Source organism: Budorcas taxicolor, chromosome 2 (genome assembly GCF_023091745.1).
Source record: "Budorcas taxicolor isolate Tak-1 chromosome 2, Takin1.1, whole genome shotgun sequence".
NCBI lineage: Eukaryota > Metazoa > Chordata > Mammalia > Artiodactyla > Bovidae > Budorcas > Budorcas taxicolor.
In genome coordinates this window covers 145,553,008-145,576,656 of record NC_068911.1, presented here as the reverse complement: position 1 = coordinate 145,576,656, position 23,649 = coordinate 145,553,008, and the positions used below count along the sequence as shown (strand labels likewise).

Here is a 23,649-nt window from a genome sequence, read left to right as displayed (position 1 = left end):
ATCATTTCCTTAAATTCCTGGCTGATCAGGAATTCCATAAACTGATTGTCCTCCAAAGCAGTTTGGCATTTATAATCACTAACTTGTCTCCTGAAATACACCCTTTCCTTCTTATATATATATATATATATTTTTTAAGTTATCTTCCCCTCTTGTCTCTCCTCTGCCTTCCACAGTTTTTCTAATAGATTTTTCCCCCTAATCCTTCAATGTTTGCTTCAGTATTATCCCACTTTATTTTTTGAGGTAAACAAGTATATAATTAAGTACTTTAAGTTTCTGTTACATATGAACTGCTTTTTATAACATGGATTTGCTACAGGTTATAGACCTTTAGATATTAATAGGACTGATTATTTTGTTAAAGAAGGATTTTAAATGTCTGAAAGTTGGGTATGTGGCCAAAAGACTATCATCATCAGTTATTTCCATACTGACATTGTTTTAAAACCGGATCACCATGACTTTTCTACCAGATTTGCTAAAGAGATCCATTTAAAAATTCTGAGACATGACCAGTATACTGATAAGACATATTGGATTGAATTTTGCTGGTTATAGAAATCAAGTCTAGTGCAGCTCCTTCATAGTAGTGATGGTGCATAAAGTGTAGTATGATTTGTACTGCAGACTTCCCTTGAGAAGAAACTGTTTTCACCTGATTGTAGACCTGGCACCTGGCCCACTTTCTGGGTGATCTCCCAAGTGTGAACTTTCCCCACTCTCTGCCCCTCCTTTCCTTCCTGGAGGTGGTTGATAGAGGAGGATTACATTGATAATTACACAAGCAGTGTCAGTTGCACACTTGATTTGCATAACTGTGCTCTGCTGATTTCACCCGTCAAGTCCTGACACTTAGCCTGTGGAGCCTCTCTGTATGCTTTGCAATAAACACTGAAGAGAGGGAATGGGATTGGTGTCTCCATTCCTGATTCAAACACACATGTAACACCTTGCCCATGGAGGGAGAAGCCACTTTCAGTCAGGCCAGCTGCAGTGACAATTCATGTGACTTCTGCCCAGAAGAACATATTTTTACTCTTCCTTATATGTTCCTTATAAAAGAAATTAAATTTTTAATAGCATTAAATTTTCAAGCAGCAGTATACACAACATGCTTCTTTAAATTTCAGACACTTTTTCAGACGTAGAAGGAGAAATATTGTATGATAGCCTTTATAGGAGGAATCTAAAAAGAAATGACACAGATGAACTTACTTACAAAACAGAAATGGGCTCAGACTTAGAGAACTTATGGTTTCAGAGTGGGAGGAGGATGGGGGCAAAAGATAGTTAGGGAGTTTGGGATCAACATATATACACTACTGTATTTAAAATGGATAACCAAAAAGGTCCTGCTGTATAATACAGGGAACTCTGGTTAATGTTATGTGGCAGCCTGGATGGGAGGGGAGTTTGGGGAAGAACAATACTTATATACATATGTCTGAGTCCCTTCACTGCCCGACTGAGACTATGACAGCATTGTTAGCTGGCGGTTGTTGTTTAGTCATTAAGTTGTGTCTGACTCTTTTGCAACCCCATGGATTGTAGCCCACCAGGCTCCTTTGTCCATGGGTGTTCCTCCAATATAAAATAGAAAGATTTTTTTTTAATTAGACAGTTATTTCTAGAAGGAGTAATGGAAAAGCAGTCTTTCTTCTCTAGCACATTCTCATCTGATATAGCTCTCCATTTTGGTTCAAAGACCAAGTCAGATTAGTTGACTGCTGGAACCTTGCCTCCTTACCTTTTTCTGTTCTCGGGAGTTCTAAAGAAGTAAGCAGGAACTAGGGACCTATTTTTCATTCTCAGTTTTCTGCAGACAGCTTTAGGAATTCAGTTTTGCATCCTACTTGTTTGTTACTGTGAACGGGGTGAGCTTGTGGCTATTTCGTGTTATTCCTTGCACAGTGCTGAGTCTGCAGGCCTGGCATGTTTGGAACTCCATGGCAGAAATAAGGGCAGCATGCCAGCTTCTTTACTCACCCAGTGTCCAAAAAGGCACATCACACTGTTTTCTGTTTTCTTGAGGGTTTGTTGTTTTTTTTTTTTTCGTGAGCTAACCTCCACCCTCTCCTTTTATTTTTCCTACTTGATCCGTGCGTGTGAGTCAAAGAAACTTGTTCATCCACAGCCTGTACTGTCTTGCCAAATCTTGTAAGAAAATTCCCAAATGGCAGATAACCATACAAATGAGGTAAATATTATAACCCAATATCATTTGTTATAAACATATAAAATATATTTAGGATATAATTAAATTTTTGCTTAAGGTATCATAAATCATCTATCAACATGGTTTCTTTTTAAATTGTACAAAAATGTGATGATAATACTCATATGATAAAAATGAAACATCCTAAATTCTACATCTTGAAACACATGACTGTATTCTCTTTTGCATCTGGATCCCTTATGTTGTATTGATTGAGTGAATGAAAGAATCTACAGGTGCTTTCAGTTGAAAATTCTTACGTTAACTAGGAAGTTAGTTTTTTAAGATTACTGGAGATATGTTATGCTTATGTTTCCTAGCAGATGATAAATGTCAGGCTATTGTAAAAATTAAGGTTACTGGCTAACATTTAACAGGCTCTTATTTTGTGACAAGCACTATTTTAAGGGCCTTATTTTACAGTTAAGTGGAGTCAAATTTAAAGAGAGAAATGATAATATCACCAGAGTCTATAGCTTGAAATATTATGTGTATGATCCCTGATGTCAAGTTTTATCTTAGTAAGTTTATTATTCTTTTACATTACTTTTTAAATTTTCATTTTGCCAACAGTGTATTATTTGGATTAGATTTTTAATTTATTTTTAATTGGAGGATGGTTGCTTCTGTCATACACCAACATTAATCAGCCGTAAGTACACATATGTCCCCTCCCTCTTGAACCTCTCTCCCAATTCCCACCCCATCCCACTCTTCTAGATTGTCACAGAGCACTGGGTTTGAGCTTCTTGCTTGAATTAGATTTTAAACACACACACAAGCACACAAAATGCTCAACATAATAAAACTAAAGAAATGTATCATGCTTAAATGAATAAAAGTGTCCCAGAATGCTGGAGGACATGTAAAAATTTAGAATAAAATAAATCTAAGGCAGAAAGTGAAGAGGAAATAAAAAGCCTCTTAGTGAAAGAGGAGACTGAAGAAGTTGGCGTAAAGATCAACATTCAGAAAACTAAGATGATGGCATCTGGTACCATCACTTCATGGCAAATAGATGGGGAAACAGTGTCAGACATTATTTTGGGGAGCTCCAAAATCACTGCAGATGGTGATTGCAGCTATGAAATTAAAAGATGCTTACTCCTTGGAAGGAAATTTATGACCAACCTAGATAGCATACTGAAAAGCAGAGATATTACTCTGCCAACAAAGGTCCGTCTAGTCAAGGCTGTGGTTTTTCCAGTGGTCATGTATGGATGTGAGAGTTGGACTATGAAAAAAGCTGAGTGCCGAAGAATTGATGCTTTTGAACTGTGGTGTTGGAGAAGACTCTTGAGAGTCCCTTGGACTGCAAGGAGATCCAACCAGTCCATCCTAAAGGAGATCAGCCCTGGGTATTTGGAAGGAATGATGCTAAAGCTGAAACTCCAGTACTTCGGCCACCTCATGTGAGGAGTTGACTCATTGGAAAAGACTCTGATGCTGCGAGGGATGGGGGCAGGAGGAGAAGGGGACAACAGAGGATGAGATGGCTGGATGGCATCACCGACTCGATGGACATGAGTTTGAGTGAACTCCAGGAGTTGGTGGTGGACAGGGAGGCCTGGCATGCTGTGATTCATGGGGTCGCAAAGAGTCGGACATGACTCAGAAACTGAACTGAGCTGAAGAATAGAATAAGTTATCTATATGAGAGTGCTTTTCAGAATTATGCTATGTTATAGTAAAAATCTTACCATTATAACAACATTATGCATATTTCACGATTCCCAGCTTATTCAGGAAAAGCTCGGATATGAATTGCTTTGCCTGACTCTAGAGTCCTTGCTCTCAGCCACCATAACCCTGTTTTCCAATCTGTTCCTCATATAATAGCCAGAATGTTATTTTAAAACAATGTTTAAATCATGCGATTTCTCTGCTTAAAATTTTTAATGGGTTTGCATTGTTCTTAAAATAAAATGAAGCTGTTAATCATGGCCAGTAGAAGTTCTGCCCACCTCTCCTGTTTGAGCATATACCACTTTACCCCTCATTTGGTGTTCTTTGCTGCCTGAGGTTTCTTAATTTTTATCCTACTCTTGGGGTTTTCTACTGATGACCCTAGACGTCTCTACCTTCAGCTCTTCCCCCAGTTCTTGGCATGGTTACTTTTATCCTTCAGATATTTTCTTCAGTGTCATCTCCTTGGAGATAATGCCTTTCCATAAACACCCTAGCTAAAGCATCCTCTTAGCTTCTCTCTGTCTTGCTCTCTCTAGCCTAGAGTTTTATAAAACTTGAATCAGAATCTGTGGTTATCTTTTTTGTTTGTTTATGCCTATGTTACCTCAATTACACAGTATCAGACAAGTTCAGTTGCTCAGTTGTGTCCAACTCTTTGCGACCCCATGAATTGCAGCACGCCAGGCCTCCCTGTCCATCACCAATTCCCGGAGTTCACTCAGACTCATGTCCATCGAGTCGGTGATGCCATCCAGCCATCTCATCCTCGTTTGTCCCCTTCTCCTCCTGCCTGCAATCTCTCGCAGCATCAGAGTCTTTTCCAGTGAGTCAGCTCTTCATGTGAGGTGGCCGAAGTACTGGAGTTTCAGCTTTAGCATCATTCCTTCCAAAGAACACCCAGGGCTGATCTCCTTTAGGATGGACTGGTTGGATCTCCTTGCAGTCCAAGGGACTCTCAAGAGTCTTCTCCAACACCACAGCTCAAAAGCATCAATTCTTCGGCACTCAGCTCTTTTCATAGTCCAACTCTCACATGCATACATGACCACTGGAAAAACCATAGCCTTGACTAGATGGACCTTTGTTGGCAAAGTAATGTCTCTGCTTTTCAGTATGCTATCTAGGTTGGTCGTAGCTTTTCTTCCAAGGAGTAAGCATCCTTTAATTTCATGGCTGCAATCACCATCTGCAGTGATTTTGGAGCCCCCCAAAATAAAGTCTGACACTGTTTCCACTGTTTCCCCTTCTATTTGCCATGAAGTGATGGGACAAGATGCCATCATCTTAGTTTTCTGAATGTTGAGCTTTAAGCCAACTTTTTCACTCTCCACTGTCACTTTCATCAAGAGGCTTTTTATTTCCTCTTCACTTTCTGCCATAAAGGTGGTGTCATCTGCATATCTGAGGTTATTGATATTTCTCCTGGCAGTCTTGATTCCAGCTTGTGCTTCTTCCAGCCCAGTGTTTCTCATGATATACTCTGAATATAAGTTAAATAAGCAGGATGACAATATACAGCCTTGACATACTCCTTTTCCTATTTGGAACCAGTCTGTTGTTCCATGTCCAGTTCTAACTGGTGCTTCCTGACCTGCATACAGGTTTCTTAAGAGGCAGGTTAGGTGGTCTGGTATTCCCATCTCTTTCAGAATTTTCCACAGTTTATTGTGATCCACACAATCAAAGGCTTTGGCATAGTCAATAAAGCAGAAATAGATGTTTTTCAGGAACTCTCTTGCTTTTTCAAGGATCCAGCAGATGTTGGCAATTTGATCTCTAGTTCCTCTGCCTTTTCTAAAACCAGCTTGAATGTCTGTGAGTTCATGGTTCACGTATTGCTGAAGCCTGGCTTGGAGAATTTTGAGCATTACTTTACTAGCGTGTGAGATGAGTGCAATTGTGTGGTAGTTTGAGCATTCTTTGGAATTGCCTTTCTTTGGGATTGGAATGAAAACAGACCTTTTCCAGTCCTGTGGCCACTGCTGAGTTTTCCCAACTTGCTGGCATATTGAGTGCAGCACTTTCACAGCATCATCTTTCAGGATTTGAAATAGCTCAACTGGAATTCCATCAACTCCACTAGCTTTGTTTGTAGTGATGCTTTCTAAGGCCCACTTGACTTCACATTCCAGGATGTCTGGCTCTAGGTGAGTGATCACACCATCGTGATTATCTGGGTCATGAAGATCTTTTTTGTGCAGTTCTCCTGTGTATTCTTGCCACCTCTTCTTAATATCTTCTTCTTCTGTTAGGTCCTTAATATCTTCTTCTTCTGTTAGGTCCAGGCTTCCCTGGTGGTGCAGAGGTTAAAGCGTCTGCCTGCAATGTGGGAGACCTGGGTTCGATCCCTGGGTCAGGAATGTCCCCTGGAGAAGGAAATGGCAACCCACTCCAGTATTCTTGCCTGGAGAATGCCATGGACGGAGGAGCGTGGTGGGCTACAGTCCACGGGTCGCAAAGAGTCGGACATGGCTGAGCAACTTTACTTTCACTTCCTGTTAGGTCCGTATCATTTCTGTCCTTTATCAAGCCCATCTTTGCATGAAATGTTCCCTTGGTATCTCTAATTTTCTTGAAGAGATCTCTAGTCTTTCCCATTCTGTTGTTTTCCTCTATTTCTTTGCATTGATTGCTCAAGAAGACTTTCTTGTCTCTCCTTGCTATTCTTTGGAACTCTGCATTCATATGCTTATATCTTTCCTCTTCTCCTTTGCTTTTTGCTTCTCTTCTTTTCACAGCTATTTGTAAGGTCTGCCCAGACAGCCATTTTGCTTTTTTGCATTTCTTTTCCATGGGGATGGTCTTGATCCCTGTCTCCTGTACAGTGTCAGGAACCTCAGTCCATAGTTCATCAGGCACTCTATCTATCAGATCGAGTCCCTTAAATCTATTTCTCAGTTCCACTGTATAACCATAAGGGATTTGATTTTAGTCATACCTGAATGGTCTAGCAGTTTTCCCTACTTTCTTCAGTTTAAGTCTGAATTTGGCAATAAGGAGTTCATGATCTTAGCTACAGTCAGCTCCTGGTCTTGTTTTTATTGACTATATAGAGCTTTTCCATCTTTGGCTGCAAAGACTATAATCCAGTTGATTTCAGTGTTGACCATCTGGTAATGTCCATGTGTAAAGTCTTCGCTTGTGTTGTTGGAAGAGGGTGTTTGCTATGACCAGTGCCTTCTCTTGGCAAAACTCTATTAGCCTTTGTCCTGCTTCATTCCGCATTCCAAGGCCAAATTTGCCTGTTACTCCTGGTGTTTCTTGACTTCCTTCTTTTGCATTCCAGTCCCCTATAATGAAAAGAACATCTTTTGGGGATGTTAGTTCTAAAAGGTCTTGTAGATCTTCATAGAACCTTCAGCTTCAGCTTCTTCAGCATTACTGGTTGGGGCATAGACTTGGATTATGGTGATATTACACAGTATACTTACATATATGTTTTTTCTTGTGAAATTAGGTGTAGCTCAAGAGTCTCTTTTATGTTCACTGCTGGATAATAAACATAACACGCCTAAGTGATGGCCTCTCTCAGTTGAAAATCCTTGGTACCATGTGAAGAAATTTAAAAATGCTTTCCATCCATCCATCCTAAGTCACTTTAGTCATGTCTAACTCTTTGCGCCCTGTGGTCCATAGCCCACCAGGCTCCTCTGTCCATGGGATTCTCTAGGCAAGAATACTGGAGTGGAGTGCCATTTCCTACTCCGTGGGGTCTCACCGACAGAGATCAATCCTGTGTCCCTTGCATCTTCCGCATTGACCCGTGGATTCTTTACCACTAGTGCCACCTGAGAAGCCCTTATTTATATGTCAGGCATTTTTTTAGGTGCTTGACATACAACAATGAAGAAAAAATACCTTGAAACTTAACCTTTCAGTGGAGTAAGATTGATAATTATTATATTTAATAATAAACATAATAAGTTAACTATATAATGTATAAGCTGATGAAGGCTACAAGCAGAAGAAAAGTTGCCATTTATTAAGCATCTACTATGTCAAGTACCTTGTTAAGTTTTCTATATGCATATTTTTATAATTTTCACAAAAATGCTATGACTAAGGTATGACTATTGCCTTATTTAGCTCAGTCTAGGGTTCATATATAGGTGGTAAGTGTTAGGGCTCTTATTAGAAAATAAGTTGAAACCATAATATGGATATATGTATATATATCATTCTTTACCCTGTATGAATATTCTATAAATTATAATAGGTTACCTACTTTGAATATAATTGGATCTCTTTGATAACCAAATTTCTTTTTTATTTCTGTTATTACAATATATGAAAGCCTTGCTTACTTCCCTGAGTTATTATAATATTGGAAAATCAGATAAGAAAAGTAGTTGAAAGAGAGACTAGAAATCATGTCAAAAAGAAATGCTTCTGTCATGGGATTATTTATTTATTCCATAAGCCCAGAAAGTTCCTCTTTGGTTTTATCTGTTTTATTCCCATAGTAACTGTTTTGCACATTTGTAATATTGAAACAGTAGCAAATATATCTGTTTGTCTTGTGTCTTAGATCTCTGTTCCATCATGTCCTTGCTATGTTATAGCTTTTTCATGTTTGTAATTTCAGTAGCTCCTTTTCTTATATTCATCAATCAATCAGTTAGTTAAACAATTATTATTACAATTGTTATGCAAGAAGTAGACATATCTCTGAGTTCAATGGTATATGAATATTATGGTCATTATTGTGACTGTACATACCACACTTCAGATAGTTGGTAAATATGTGTGGTGTATACAACTGACTGGTATATACTTATAATAGCTGCAGAAATTCTGAGATTCTAACATCTTTGTTTTTTAAGTAGTTTAGTCAGAGATAGAAATAAGTAGTAATTATATTCTATATGATAAAGAAGAGCTGAAAATCAGAACTGTTAACACTGCCAAAATATTTTACAGTGTATATTTTGTTCAGTTCCATTTAGGTTCCTTATTTCAGGTGTTCAGTTAAAGTGGTCTTGTGAAACTTGCTACTTAAACAGAATGATAGAAAAGTAGATGTCAACAATATATAATCATGAAAATAACCTTACATGAGACTTTTTCTTTTTACACTTATGCCTTTTTCCACCATGAGCTAAAACTTAAAAAAAATATTATCTTGCTTTCAATTTTCTCTGATAGTTTCATTTAAAAGACTCATCCACACTTACGTACTATTTTCCATGGTGTTTGTGTCCTTATACTAAGGTTTTAATTTAATTTGAAAATTAATTATACTACATTATAAAGCAAATGGAAATATTTGAGTGGTTAAGGAATGTCAGCTTTGTAAAATCAAGGCTAACATCTGTCTTATTCAGGGTTATATCCACTGCACTTTAAGACTCTCAATAAATGTATGTTAAATGAATAATACAAGAATTATATGTCCTTGTTCAATACTTGGCAAATCCTATAAAAGAACAAACAATAAAATACATTAATTCTGGCAGTGTGTGCCTATTTTATTATCATTGTGCAGTGGTACTCAATGTACCTCCATAGAAAAATAGTTACTTGAGAAATTAATGGTTGTTATTATATTAAAATTATTATAAAATACTTTTATATTCAACTAATTTGGGAAAAACATTGGGTTAAACAGATTTTATTTGGTTGTTACTGAATCTAATCACCTAAAAGAAACTTGTATCCTCATATATACATTGTGGATCTCTGTGAAGTCCACCTAATTGTTCTAATTCATGAACATATTTGAATATTTAACATTCTCCTTCCTTGTCACTGATAAACTCTGCCTTCAGAGTTATTTTACTGTAATAATTTTTGATGGGCACCTAATTATACTGAAATGATTTAACATAACAGGTTCTCTTTGGAAAATAGCTCACTTTCAGATAGGAATTTGGTTTTTTTCTAAAATATTCTCTTTCTGCTTAATCTATAAAAAATCTAGAGTCATTAAGGTTTCTAAAGATTTAGAAAAATAGTTGTAGATATTCTGTATCAGGCAGAATTTTGAAACAGTGAAATAAATCACACAGAGGAAAATTACTAACAGTTTCAACTCATAAAAATGAAAAACATCTAAGCATCATAAAGTCATAAAGTAAGTAAGTATAAGAAGTGAGTCAAAGGTTTATTAGCCTTAATAGATACAGAGATTGAACAAATCAATGAGAAAGACAATAACAATAATAATGTAATTGATAAATAAGTAAAGATATTGAATAGATAATTTGAAAGAATGGCATACAAATGAGTGTTTTTTGTTGCTTAATGTTTAGTTTCACTAATGCAAGTTAAAAAGAAATATGATTATATTGAAGTTGTTTAGCACAGAGATTCCCCAAACCTTCTTGGTTCACAGTGCCCTTGGAGTCTCAGTAAGATTTTCCAGTACCTTTAGGCCTAAAATACATATATCTAACAGTTTCATTTATTAAGTAGTTGAGTTCAAAACGACCCAAGTATTTCTGTCCCAACCATTTAATAGCCATTTAAAAAATAGTATACCTAAATTGAGGACGCTGGGGCTTCCCTGATGACTCAGACAGTAAAGAATCTACCTGCAATGAGGGAGACCCAGGTTCAGTCCCTAGATTGGGACGATCCGTTGAAGAACAGAATGGCTACCTACTCCAGTATTCTTGCCTAGAGAATCCCATGGACAGAGGAGCCTGGCGATCTATTGTCCATGGGGTTGCAAAGAGTCAAGCATGACTTAATGATTAACACTAAACTGAAAGACAAAATGTTTTCATTTCATTCTTCCAACAGTCATGGTTACTAATGGGATTGCACACCTTGTTGGGAACTGCACAGCTTTCCCAGTTTGGGAATCGGGTTCAATACGATCTCTCTCATTTCCTGTTCCACACTGATTTTCACAGGGTGCTTGCCTTGTCTTGCAGCAACTGCTGAAACCTAGCTTCACAAAGATGATGTCAATGAAAGAAATGTAATGTGATGCCATGTTGAAACCGTGAGCAAGTAATTCACGTGGCACCTGCGGGGTGCTGAGTATTATTTGTTGTTGTTCAGTCGTTAAGTTGTGTCCGCCTCTTTGGAACCATGAGAGATGAGAATAGCAGTGTGACTGGATAATGTACAAAAATTAAGTTCTCCATGAATGCCTAGTACATATTAATTAAAACTGCATTACCCTTAAAAAAATCCATATGCCTATATTTCTTTTCCATTTTCAGTTCATGATAGCAATAATGAATTGATGCTGGGAATTAATGGCCAGTGGATGTTAATGGTCCTTGGCTGTGCCTTGGACCATCCACTCCTTGTTAGTCATTAATCACTATGAAATGCCCAGCTATTGCATAATTTACTTTCATTTTCGTTGTTCAGTTGCTAAGGTGTGTCCGACTCTTTACACCCTATGGACTGCAGCACACCAGGCCTCCTTGTCCCTCACTATCTCCCGAAGTTTGCTCAAGTTTGTGTCCATTGAATCAGTGATGCTATCCAATCATCTTGTCTGCTGCCACTTTCTCCTCCTTTTGCCTTCAATCTTCCCCAGCATCAGCGTCTCTTCCAATGAGTCGGCTGTTATTATTCCAATTATTCCAATCAGTCAGCTGAGTATTATTATTTTCCCTCTGCTGCTGCTAAGTCACTTCAGTCGTGTCCGACTCTGTGCGACCCCATAGACAGCAGCCCACCAGGCTCCCCTGTCCCTGGGATTCTCCAGGCAAGAACACTGGAGTGGGTTGCCATTTCCTTCTCCAGTGCATGAAAGTGAAAAGTGAAAGTGAAGTCACTCAGTCGTGTCCGACTCTTGGACTGCAGCCTACCAGGCTCCTCCATCCATGGGATTTTCCATGCAAGAGTACTGGAGTGGGGTGCCATTATTTTCCCTCAAAATTTAAAATATCCTGTGCCTATTTTGCTTTAAAATATCCTACCTAAGAATGTGCTTCTAGGTCCCAGGAGTACCTCGCTATAACTCAAGAGTCACAAGCTAGCACATTATTTTAATGAGGGTACTCATTGTTGAGAATATGGTGAAATGGTTCTCTTATATACTACTAGATTGAATGAATTGGTAAAATCTTTTTTGAGGCAGCATTATAGCAAAGGGATCAAGAACATTAAAATTGTTTATATTTAAGGTTCATGTAGTAAAATTGACTATTAATTCAGATCAGGTGTAACTTGTGTGTGCATATTAAGTTGCTTCAGTCGGGTCCAGCTCTTTGTGACCCTATGGACTGTAGCCCACTAGGCTCCTCTGTCTATAACATTCTCCAGGCAAGAATACTGGAGTGGGTTGTCATGCCCTCCACCAGACAAGTATAACTTATGGGTACTAAAAACAAAACAAAAAATTAATGACAATTTTGCCATATTTCAGGGCTTATCTTTCTTTAGATTAGTTTATATTTCTGTAAGGAGTACTCAGCTTCCCTGGTGGCTCAGATGGTAAAGAATCCACTTGTAGTGTGGGAGACCTGGGTTCAATCCATGGGGTTGAGAAGATCCCCTGAAGGAGGGCATGGCAACCCTTTCCAGTATTCTTGCCTAGAGAATACCCATAGACAGAGGAGCCTGGTGAGCTGCAGTCCATAGGGTCACAAAGAGTCGGACACGACTGAGCAACTAAGCACAAGAAATGACCAAGAAAAACATATCAAATTTATTTTGAGCATTTATTTATAGGAAATGGCTATATTTAATTTTATTAAGGGAAAATGAATGTGATCTGTGCATAATGCTCTGTTCCTGATTTTATGTGTTTGATGACAAATGGTAAATATATTTTCTGTATATAGATGTGTTTCTTAGCATGTTTCTGTATGTGTAAACAGACATACATCTATATAAAGAATAAAACATTTACCACTTGAATTAGTGCTATTGTAATTTGTTTTATAGGTTTCACTAGGATTACTCTTGAAGTGACATATTTCAAGAAAATATAAGTGAACAAGACTTGGTTGTGCTATGTAACTTCATAACACCCTATGAATTTATGGTAAACATTTCTACTTCACAATTCTTTATGGCTATTTGATTTGCTCTCTCTTTTGGGTAGGTATGAGGGATTCTTAGGAGTACAGGTGCAATATTTCTTATTTTTAGTTTCTCATAATGACAGATGGAGAAAATACTAGCAAATTTTTTTCTAATTGAATAGTTGTCAGAATTGTCAAGTTCTTTCTTGTTGTTATTGTTGTTTAATCACTAAGTCACATCCAACTCTTGTGATCCCATGGTCTGTAGCCTGGCCAGGCTCCTCTGTCCACGGGATTTCCCAGGCAAGAATACTGGAGTGGGTTATTGTTTCCTTCTCCATGGGTTCTTCCTGACCCAGGGATTGAACCTATGTCTCCTGCCTTGGCAGGTGGATTCTTTACCACTGAGCCACAAGGGAAGCCCCAAGTTCTCTTTATTGCATCTCTCATTTGTAATTCCTTGTTCAGGTCAATAGTCTGTATATCTCTGACAGATTATAGTGGTAATTCTTTCCTTTTTGATTAGTGTAGGATTTTTGTGAGGGGCAATATGTCAAAGAAGAGACTATATGTTAACTTTTGAGATGGTTGGAACACTGACCCTGCTCTCTTCTGTGTTTTAGGACACTTGGTTTTATAACATATTCTTAGAATTACATTTATAAGAAACTTTATTTCAGTTACCAGAAGTGTAGTCACAGTAAAACTTACAAAGTTACTGGTATTTAATTTCTTTGTATTTAACCTAATTGCTAAAATAAATCTGGAGAAGGAAATGGCAACCCACTCCAGTGTCTTTGCCTGGAAAATCCCATGGACAGAGGAGCCTGGCAGGCCACAGTCCATGGAATCACAAAACAGTTAGACATGACTTAGCGACTAAACACACCACACACTAATATAAATTTTGCTTCCAGTCATGATAAGGATTAGAGATCAGCATTACCCTCCTGCTTTGAACAACTAGAATACCAGACAAAATATATTATATGACTTTAAGACATTGAGAACAAAGGTAGTGAGGGCTATGATGACCCCGGCTTACTTCCTCGAAGCAGTTTCTAGGCCACAGTGCAGGATCAGCAGCCCCAAATAGGGCTAGGCAGTCTCACTGTGAGGAGACAGAGATCAGAGTTCAGGGAGACCTCTGTACTTAGACATCAAGGCAGAGTATCAGATGGGGAAACTGCACAGAAAAAAAATAAAAAGTTTTTCAGAGGGCCTTCTTTTACTCTTTGGTTAAATAGTGATTTACCTATATGTATGAGGAAACTTCCTGTAGCTGGGGAAAGAAACACTAGAAAACAGAAGGCCAAACAATTCCTGGAGCTCTTGCAGAACTGAAAAGGAGTTCATTCTCGGCAGCCAGTGTGGAAAGACTTTGTCATGTGCAGGGCGTTGAGTTAGGTCCTCAGAAGGATACTGCCATAGTCCTGAGGCTACATTAGCCTAGAGATGAAAGAGTTCTCTAGATCTGCCTTGAAGCATAAAAGCAAATACCGGAAGGATCTAACTGAATCTGAGTAAGGTAACTTCATGGCAGCGCAAGTAAACCATACTTTAAAGAAATGCAGCAAAATCTAGAACCTACTAATGTAAAATTTACAATGTCCATTACCCATTAAAAAATGAAGAGATACACAAAGAAGGTGTAAATTATTACCCACAGTCAGTAGAAAAATCAGTCAGTTGAAAGAGATCAAGAAATGACCAAATTGTGGGACTAATAGATAGGGTTGATAAAACAGCCATAAGAAATATTCTGTTTATGTTCAGGAATATAAAGGAAGCGTGAACATGATGAGAATAGAAGTGATACTTGGAGGAGCACATATAGAATTAAGTCCTTGTGTTAAAAAAGAGGAAAGGTCTTAAACCAATTAAACTTGCTTCTTTAGAGGTTATGAAAGAGGAGTAAAATAAGTCTAGAGTATATTAAGAAAGGAAATAATAACGAAAGCAAGAACAAATAGAGAAAACAATGAAATCAAAGGCTGATTCTGTGAAAAGGTCAATAAAATGAGTAAACTTCTAGCCAAGGTTAACCAGTACAAAGAATGAACATTCAATTTACCATCATCCAAAATGAAAACAGGACATTGCTAAAGCTCCTACAGCAGTAGTGAACTATAATGCATGTATATTATGAACAAGTTTATAATGGAAATGCTCAGTGATAGAGCTGTTTTGAGAAACAGTTAAGCTGTTTCTTAGAAAGTGAATCAGGTACTTGTCATATGACCCAGGAATCCCACTTTTAGGTTTTAACCAAGAGAAATGAAAAGATGCATATACACAAAGACTTGCCTGCACATATTTGTAGAAGCTTATTCCTAGTAACCATAGACTAGAATGGCAAATAGATGGGGAAACAGTAGAAACAGTGTCTGACTTTATTTTTCTGGGCTCCAAAATCACTGCAGATGGTGACTGCAGCCATGAAATTAAAAGACGCTTACTCCTTGAAAGAAAAGTTATGACCAACCTAGACAGTATATTAAAAAGCAGATATATTACTTTGCCAACAAAGGTCCATCTAGTCAAGGCTATGGTTTTTCCAGTAGTCACATATGGATGTGAGAGTTGGACTATAAAGAAGGCTGAGTGCCGAAGAATTGATGCTTTTGAACTGAGGTGTTGGAAAAGACTCTTGAGAGTCTCTTGGACTGCAAGAAGATCCAACCAGTCCATTCTAAAGGAAATCAGTCCTGGGTGTTCATTGGTAAGACTGATGTTGAAGCTGAAACTCCAATACTTTTGCCACCTGATACAAAGAGCTGACTCATTGGGAAAGACCTTGATGCTGGGAAAGATTGAGGGCAGGAGGAGAAGGGGACGACAGAGGATGAGATGGTTGGATGATATCACCGACTCAATGGGCATGAGTTTGGGTAAACTCCAGCAGTTGGTGGTGGACAGGGAGGCCTGGTGTGCTGCAGTTCATGGGGTCGCAAAGAGTCGGACACGACTGTGCGACTGAACTGAATGGTACCCAAACATCTGCATTTTAAGAGCAGTCTAGGTCATTCTAATATAAGGTAGCATGCAGTTCATACTTTGAGAATCATTGCAAATGACAATGTTTGAATATGGGCAGAGAATCTTGTTTTATAATAGACACTTAAATAGCAGATTAGAATAGAATAGAGGAAGCAGTTTTACATTTCTACACATTCCTTTGTCTTACAAATATGTGATTACTTTTTGGAGGCTAAGCGTTACTAGTTCATGTCATGCTTCTATTTATCAAAATAGAGAGTTATGGCACTTTCTTCCAGAGCCATGTGTGTGTGTTAGTTGCTTAGTTGTGTCCGACTCTTTGCAACCCCATAGACTGCAGCCCACCAGGCCTCTCCGTCCACGGATACTCCAGGCAAGAACACTGGAGCGGGTTGCCATTTCCTTCTCCAACAGGAACTATAGAAAGAAAGAAAGTGAATTGCTCAGTCATGTCCGACTCCCTGCGACCCCATGGACTGCAGCCCACAAGGCTCCTCCGTCCATAGAATTTTCCAGGCAAGAGTACTGGAGTGGGTTGCCATTTCCTTTTCCGGAGCCATCAGTTCAGTTCAGTCACTCAGTCGTGTCCGACTCTTTGCGACCCCGTGAATCGCAGCACGCCAGGCCTCCCTGTCCATCACCAACTCCCGGAGTTCACTCAGACTCACATCCATCGAGTCAGTGATGCCATCCAGCCATCTCATCCTCTGTCGTCCCCTTCTCCTCCTGACCCCAATCCCTCCCAGCATCAGAGTCTTTTCCAATAAGTCAGTTCTTCACATGAGGTGGCCAAAGTACTGGAGTTTCAGCTTCAGCGTCATTCCCTCCAAAGAAATCCCAGGGCTGATCTCCTTCAGAATGGACTGGTAGGATCTCCTTGCAGTCCAAGGGACCCTCAAGAGTCTTCTCCAACAGCACAGCTCAAAAGCATCAATTCTTTGGCACTCAGCTTTCTTCACAGTCCAACTCTCACATCCATACATGACCACTGGAAAAACCATAGCCTTGACTAGTCCGATCTTTGTTGGCAAAGTAATGTCTCTGCTTTTCAATATGCTATCTAGGTTGGTCATAACTTTTCTTCCAAGGAGTAAGCGTCTTTTTTTTTTTTTTAACTTTACAATACTGTATTGGTTTTGCCATACATTGACATGAATCCGCCATGGGTGTACATGAGTTCCCAGTCCTGAACCCCCCTCCCACCTCTTTCCCCATATCATCTCTCTAATTTCATGGCTGCAGTCACCATCTGCAGTGATTTTGGAGCCCCCCAAAAATAAAGTCTGACACTCTTTCCACTGTTTCCCCATCTATTTCCCATGAAGTAATGGGACCAGATACCATGATCTTCGTTTTCTGAATGTTGAACTTTAAGCCAACTTTTTCACTCTCCACTTTCACTTTCATCAAGAGGCTTTTTAGTTCCTCTTCACTTTCTGCCATAGAATTCCAGAATTAACGGTGATATTGTCTGTTGCTGTCTAAACATGATGAAATGAAAAGCTACATCTGTCTTTACTCTTTAAGCTCTACTGAAATCACAGTAGACATTTATTGAGGTATAAACCCATAAGATCAAAGACAATGGAAAGGATTGAATAGTAGCCAAGGGGAAGCTGGAGAGAAGACAGAGGGAGTTCCAGAAGCTCTGGAACTTTGGGTGATTATAGAAGGGAATAAAAGATGAGTAGCAAGCCATCTGATGCTTAAGGATCCTGAAAAATCTCTGAACTTTGAAGAAATAGAACTGTTAATGGTAGGGATGAAACTCTGGATTAAATATAAAAGGATTTCATAATCTGAACACAAAACAGGCCACAGAGCCACTCTCTCTCACTGCTGCTGCTAAGTCACTTCAGTCGTGTCCAACTCTGGGCGACCCCATAGACGGCAGCCCACCAGGCTCCCCGTCCCTGGGATTCTCCAGGATTCAACCGATTGTAAGAAAATAGCATTAATTTTTTGGATGTATTGAATTGGAAAGGTTCTACCTTAGGGACTCCAGGAAAAGTAGAGAGTAGGGAAAAATTCTTCCCTGGTAGTTCAGCTGGTAAAGAATCTACCAGTGATGTGGGAGACGCAGGTTCGATTCTAGAGTCAAGAAGTTTCCCTGGAGAAGGGATAGCTTACCCACTCCAGTATCCTTGGGCTTCCCTGGTGGCTCAGATGGTAAAGAATCCACCTGCAGTGCGGGAGACCTGGGTGTGATCCTGGGTTGGGAAGATCCCCTGGAGGAGGGCATGTAACCCACTCCAGTATTTTTGCCTGGAGAATCCCCATGGACGGAGGAGCCTGGTGGGCTATAGTCCATGGGATCACAAAGAGTGACACGCACAGGGATAAAGCAAACTTAAAGCAGGGAGATTATGTAAAAGACTGCAATTGTACATTTAGATTCTTGGCCCCATATCTTGCCTTACTTCCGAAATACTATCTAGCTTCATATCGCCCCTATTCCCCAACATGCCCCCGCCCCCACCCCACAGGGGCTGGAATTTGAAGGCATCTTCTCAAAGGGAATTGAAAAGTTCTAGAGAAAAGACATGGATATTTATTTTTAGGGGTCTGACAATAAAAAGATTGCTTTGTTACTTGGTCACTCTGCGATAGTTCACAAACCTCACCTGTGTCTCCTGGACTTCCAGTTAGCTTTTTTGTGCCTCACTAATAAATATGAATGGACAATCAACATTCAGGCACAAGACACTTAAGGAAAGCCTCAAATACAGATACCTGTATAAAAAGAAAAAAAGCCAGAGAAAATAGACAATATAAAAAAGAACATTTTTAAAATGAAAATATTTTGCTCAGATAATGTTGTTATATCCATGAAGAAAACAATACTATTTTTAAGAAAAAGGAAAGAGCTCATAGACATTTATGTTAGACATAACATACTTCCCAGTAAGATTCAAAGAAAAATGGAGGAATTTTTTTAAGTTAAAATGTTAAAAGGATAGTTAATACAAAGGGAAAAGATATTTCAAGAATCAGTCTAAAAGGTCTAATATCAAATAAATAAAAATTCTAAAGAGAGAAAACAAAGAAATAGATTGTTATTAGATGGGGGTTGGGTGAGAGGAAGACTTATTAAGTGCCTTGTAGAACTACTTTATTTTCTCAAGTATGGCCATAATAACTATGGTAAAAAGGAAAAAAAAAATATTATTAAATAAGAAAAGGATTAAGGATACTAAGACAAACTAAATCAACATATCATAATTCTAGAATCTGAGGAATAAATTGTTACCTAGTGGGAGCAATAAAAATATTATTTTATAACATGGGGAAATGTTCAAGGTGTATTTTTCAGTTAAATAAATAGATTGTATGATACAATGTATAAAATAACCCAGTTTCATAACATAATATATCTGCATGTTTAAAAATTACAGTAGGATAATATAAAAATGTTAAAGATACCTATTTGGAAATTATATAATTATGAATTTTTTTTGGTAACTTTTAAAATTTTGTATGTGGATGCATTGCTTTTAAAATTAGAAAAAGATGCAGCAAAAACCAATGAGAGGAAAATATTTAACAAGTTAGGAAGTGATGTCATTCATGAAAACACCACTTACTAGTCCTAGCACTTGAACAAATCATCTTACTAAACTCTTTGAGGTTACAAAGGTATAAGACATTATTTCAATTTCTCAAGAAACTCAATTCTTAACACAGGGGTTAGGAGAACCAACCCCCCCCACCCCCCCGGCCTTGCAGTGGAAAATCCACCTATAACTTTACGTCAGTCCTGCATATCCAAGGTTCCATATTTGTGGATGCAACCCACTTCAGATTGTGTGGTACTGTCGTTGTTGCTTTAGTTGCTCAGTCATATCCGACTCTTTAACAACCAGGACTCTAGCCCACCAGGCTCCTCTGTCCATGGGATTTCCCAGGGAAGACTGCTGGAATGGGCTGCCATTTCCTGCTCCAGGTTGCCATTTCCTTCCTTCTTCCTGACCCAGGGATCAAACCTACATCTCCTGCATTGGTAGGCAGATTCTTTACCACTGACCCACCAGGGAAACCTGTGGAATTATAGTATATATATATATCCAGGAAAAAAAAAAATCACATATAAGTAGGCCCCTGCAGTACAACCCAGTGTTCATGAGGCAAATGTAACCACAGATAACTCAAGACAGAATGTTTTAAGTTTCCCAAGTGTGTACAGTTACAGTTCTTTAGTGAGAAAGATTGCTTTTGGACAGAACATGGTTAGGGAGATTGAAAGGATGTGGGATTTCAAGAGGTAGAAGTTGTATGAAGCCATTCCAGAAAGAACTAAGACTCAGACGTGTAAAGGTACAGGGTAATCTGGGCTGGATCCTGGGGTAGAAGATGGAATGTTTCCTTTGGGACCAGAGTAGGATGCTGATGCCAGGTACAGGGCTGTGGACTTTGTTCAATAACATTGTTGAGGAGGGGAGTAAAATAATACACAAGGGAAGAGAACACCTGCTTTGAAGTCTTATTAAGCTCTCTCGGGTTCACGATAATGAAGACTTTTACTCAGATATTGGTTCTGAGAGTGAAAAGGGAGGGGTACACTTGAATAATAGTTTGGATGTGAGAAAGGAGGTAGGAGGCAGCAGTAGTGGTTCTTTGTCATGAGTCCGGTTTATTAAAACAGTGGTTATTCTTGCACAAAAGACTAGTCAGAATAAAGAAGTAATTTCATAGAAGAAGATAGTGTTGGATATGTTGAATCTTAGATTTCGGAGAAATATGCATGAGGCCATGCAACAAAGGTATTTGGAAGGAAGAATTCAAAATGCAGTCATTCAGCAAATACATACTGAGCACCTCTTATGTTTAGTAATGCAAGACATACTGCTGCTTCTGTGCTCACTCGTGTGTGTCTCTTTGTGACCCATGGACTGTAGCCCTCCATACTTCCCTGGCCATGGGACTTTCCAGGCAAGGATACTGGAGTGGGTTCCCGTTTCCTCCTCCAGGGGATCTTCCTGACCCAGGGATCGAACCAGCGTCTCCTGCATCGGCAGACAGATTCTTTACCATTGCTCCGCCACTATAATTCCAAATTGAGTAAAACACAACCTCTGTCCTCATGACAGAGCTTGTTGTTTGGATAAGAGAAGCAGAGATCAAATGGATAATTACAGTGCAGTTATCAAAAGTAATGTGGACAGAGTGCTGTGAGAGCATAGAGGGGAAACTATGTCCTTGGCCATAGCTTCCCATGACCATGATCACTTTTAAAATATTTGTGACAAATAAAAGCTTCCAAACAGGGAGAAGTTATTCAGGACTTGATTTGAATATTTCATAGAAATAAAGGCTTAAGAGGGAAAAGTGGGAGACTACTGTTCTAAGAAAACACCCATAGGTTCATATATATTTGTCAGGCAGGAGAAGGTTGAGAAGCCAGGGAGTGAGGACCCAAAAACTGATGCCAGAAGCTAAAATCAGAAGATTTAAGACTAGTGAAATTTTGAGAGTTCAAGGAATTAGGAAGATTTAGGAATGATTAACCGAGAAGACAGTGGCAACCCACTCCAGTTCTCTTGCCTGGAAAATCCCATGGGCGGAGGAGCCTGTCGCAAAGAGTCAGACAGGACTGAGCGACTTCACTTTCACTTTTCGCTTTCATGCATTGGAGAAGGAAATGGCACCCGGCTCCAGTGTTCTTGCCTGGAGAATCCCAGGGATGGAGGAGGGCGCCTGATGGGCTGCCATCTATGGGGTTGCACAGAGTCGGACACGACCGAAGCGACTTAGCAGCAGCAGCAGGAATGATTAAAATCTACCAGATTTAGCACATCAGGGACTAAGGATGACTTAAAAAAAATGTTTCAGTAATACTAAATGAAGCTGTTTCAGATAGTGAGACTGTGTAAATAATAATATTTGTAAAAAGAAAAGTGGCAAAAGAGTGGTCCTTTTCTGTGTATATACCTATGTTATACATTTTAACTCATAGAGTTGATAACTATTATACAGCAAAACTCCCTATATATAAATAAATAGGGAGTAAATATAAACCATATTTTCATGACCTTGATTTTTAGGAAATACGGGTGTCCACTAAGCCTATAATAATCATTTCATGATGTATGTAAGTTGGATCATACTGCTGTACCCTTTAAACTTACACAGTATTGTCTGTCAATTAAATCTCCATAAAACTGAAAAAAAGAAAAAAGAAATATCAAAGAACTGAAAAGAAATGATCTTGTAGGGATAGTAGAGCCATCGGATTTGGCAGGGACTGTTGATAATGTTTGAAACAATTTTCAAAAAAGAGTAGCAGGAGCACAGTCTAGACTTTGAAGGAGCTAAGAACGACAGAGTAAATAGAAAGAGATGACGGCAGTTCCTGGAAACACTGTCTCTCCTCTGCCCTCTGCCCCGTCTCCATTATCTAACTTCTGTTTTTTCTTCAGCTATCAGCCCAAATGTTCAACCTCAGGCAGACCTTTCCAGCCAATCTTCTCAAACTAAATCAGGGTACCCATATTATACTAGCTTACTGTTCTTTAGATCCATAGAATCTACACTTTGTAATGTATTGCTTGTATATTTCTTTAATGTCTGTCTTCCTCGGTAGACTGTTGTTTTCATGAAGATAGGCACCATGACAATTTTCTCTCCACTTTACATTCCAGCCTCATCCCAGGGTTGGTACAAGGTAGGCTTTCTGTAAAGATGTATCTCACCTGAGAGAAGTATATCCAAATTTCTTGGGTATAGAATAGTTACACAAGATGTGAAAGTCCAGCCTGAGACCTAATATGTGGATTGCTGGAATGGAACGCAGATGAAGATTTGGGGAAATGGAGAGCAATTTCCTCAAAGACCTGTTACACTCACAGAGAACAAGAATGGGATGAAAAAGAGAGTGATGTTTTTACACAAATTGGCAACAAAGTAAGAGAAGCTGATGGGATAGAGTTCTGCAATGAGAAGGTTAAAATGTATACTGGCTCTTTTTCCTTATCTGGAGAGTTGGGCGTTTTTAAAGAGTTGTGAGCCAAGGCGAGTGGACTGGAACTATGTTTTAATTAAGTTAAAAAGGTGTCAAGTTGCTTAGAGAAATAAGAGGAAGAAATTATAGAAGGATATGTTCACAGTAAAACGTAGGTATCATAGGACACAATACAACAGGACTTACAAAGGGGTAGACAGAGCTGGTGGAACTAGTTTATAGTGAGCTATTAAATACAGTGTATATGCTTAAGTATTAATTTCTCAGTAGACTTGTTCAAAGCAAATTCATCAAAGATTTTTGTCATATGTAGCCCCAAGCCGCATGTCTTGGAATGCGATTACCTATAAATATATTTATATCATTTACACTAATGTTTTTGACTAAAGTATTTTTTGTCTTTCCTAATGCTCTCTCTCTCAGTGCCACAACATTTCATGATATACAAAGCTACCTGGTGTTCACTTCCCAGAAATTCTTGGTTCTGATGAATAGAAGTTACTTTGCCTGGTATATTTAGAAATGACTAATCCTGCCTTAGATAGTTTTGTTTTTTGAGATAGTTTAGAAAAAATTGCCACTGTGAAATAACTGATATGAGTTTATATGCCCCTCAGATACAATCTAAAGGTTTGTTTTGTTTCTTAAATCAGTGTAGTGAAATTTTATGTAGCTGTGAATACCTTGTCTTGTTAAAGTATTTCAGTTTGTTTATGACCAGCATGTTTATAATAGCATGGGTTTGTAAAGGACCTGGAATTAGGGATGCTTTCTTGGACCATGAAAAAGAGCTGTCTGTCTTCTCTGGGCAAAACAAAATGATTCCTAAGGGAGTTAAATGAGAGCAGCTC

At 38.8% G+C, this 23,649-nt stretch overlaps 1 protein-coding gene across 1 annotated transcript in view; it reads left to right on the top strand.

Moving 5' to 3' along the window:
• The window catches only part of IKZF2 (IKAROS family zinc finger 2), a 167,130-nt gene that overhangs the window by 126,424 nt on the left and 17,057 nt on the right, over positions 1 to 23,649 (top strand). The gene's annotated exons all lie outside the window — the stretch shown is intronic.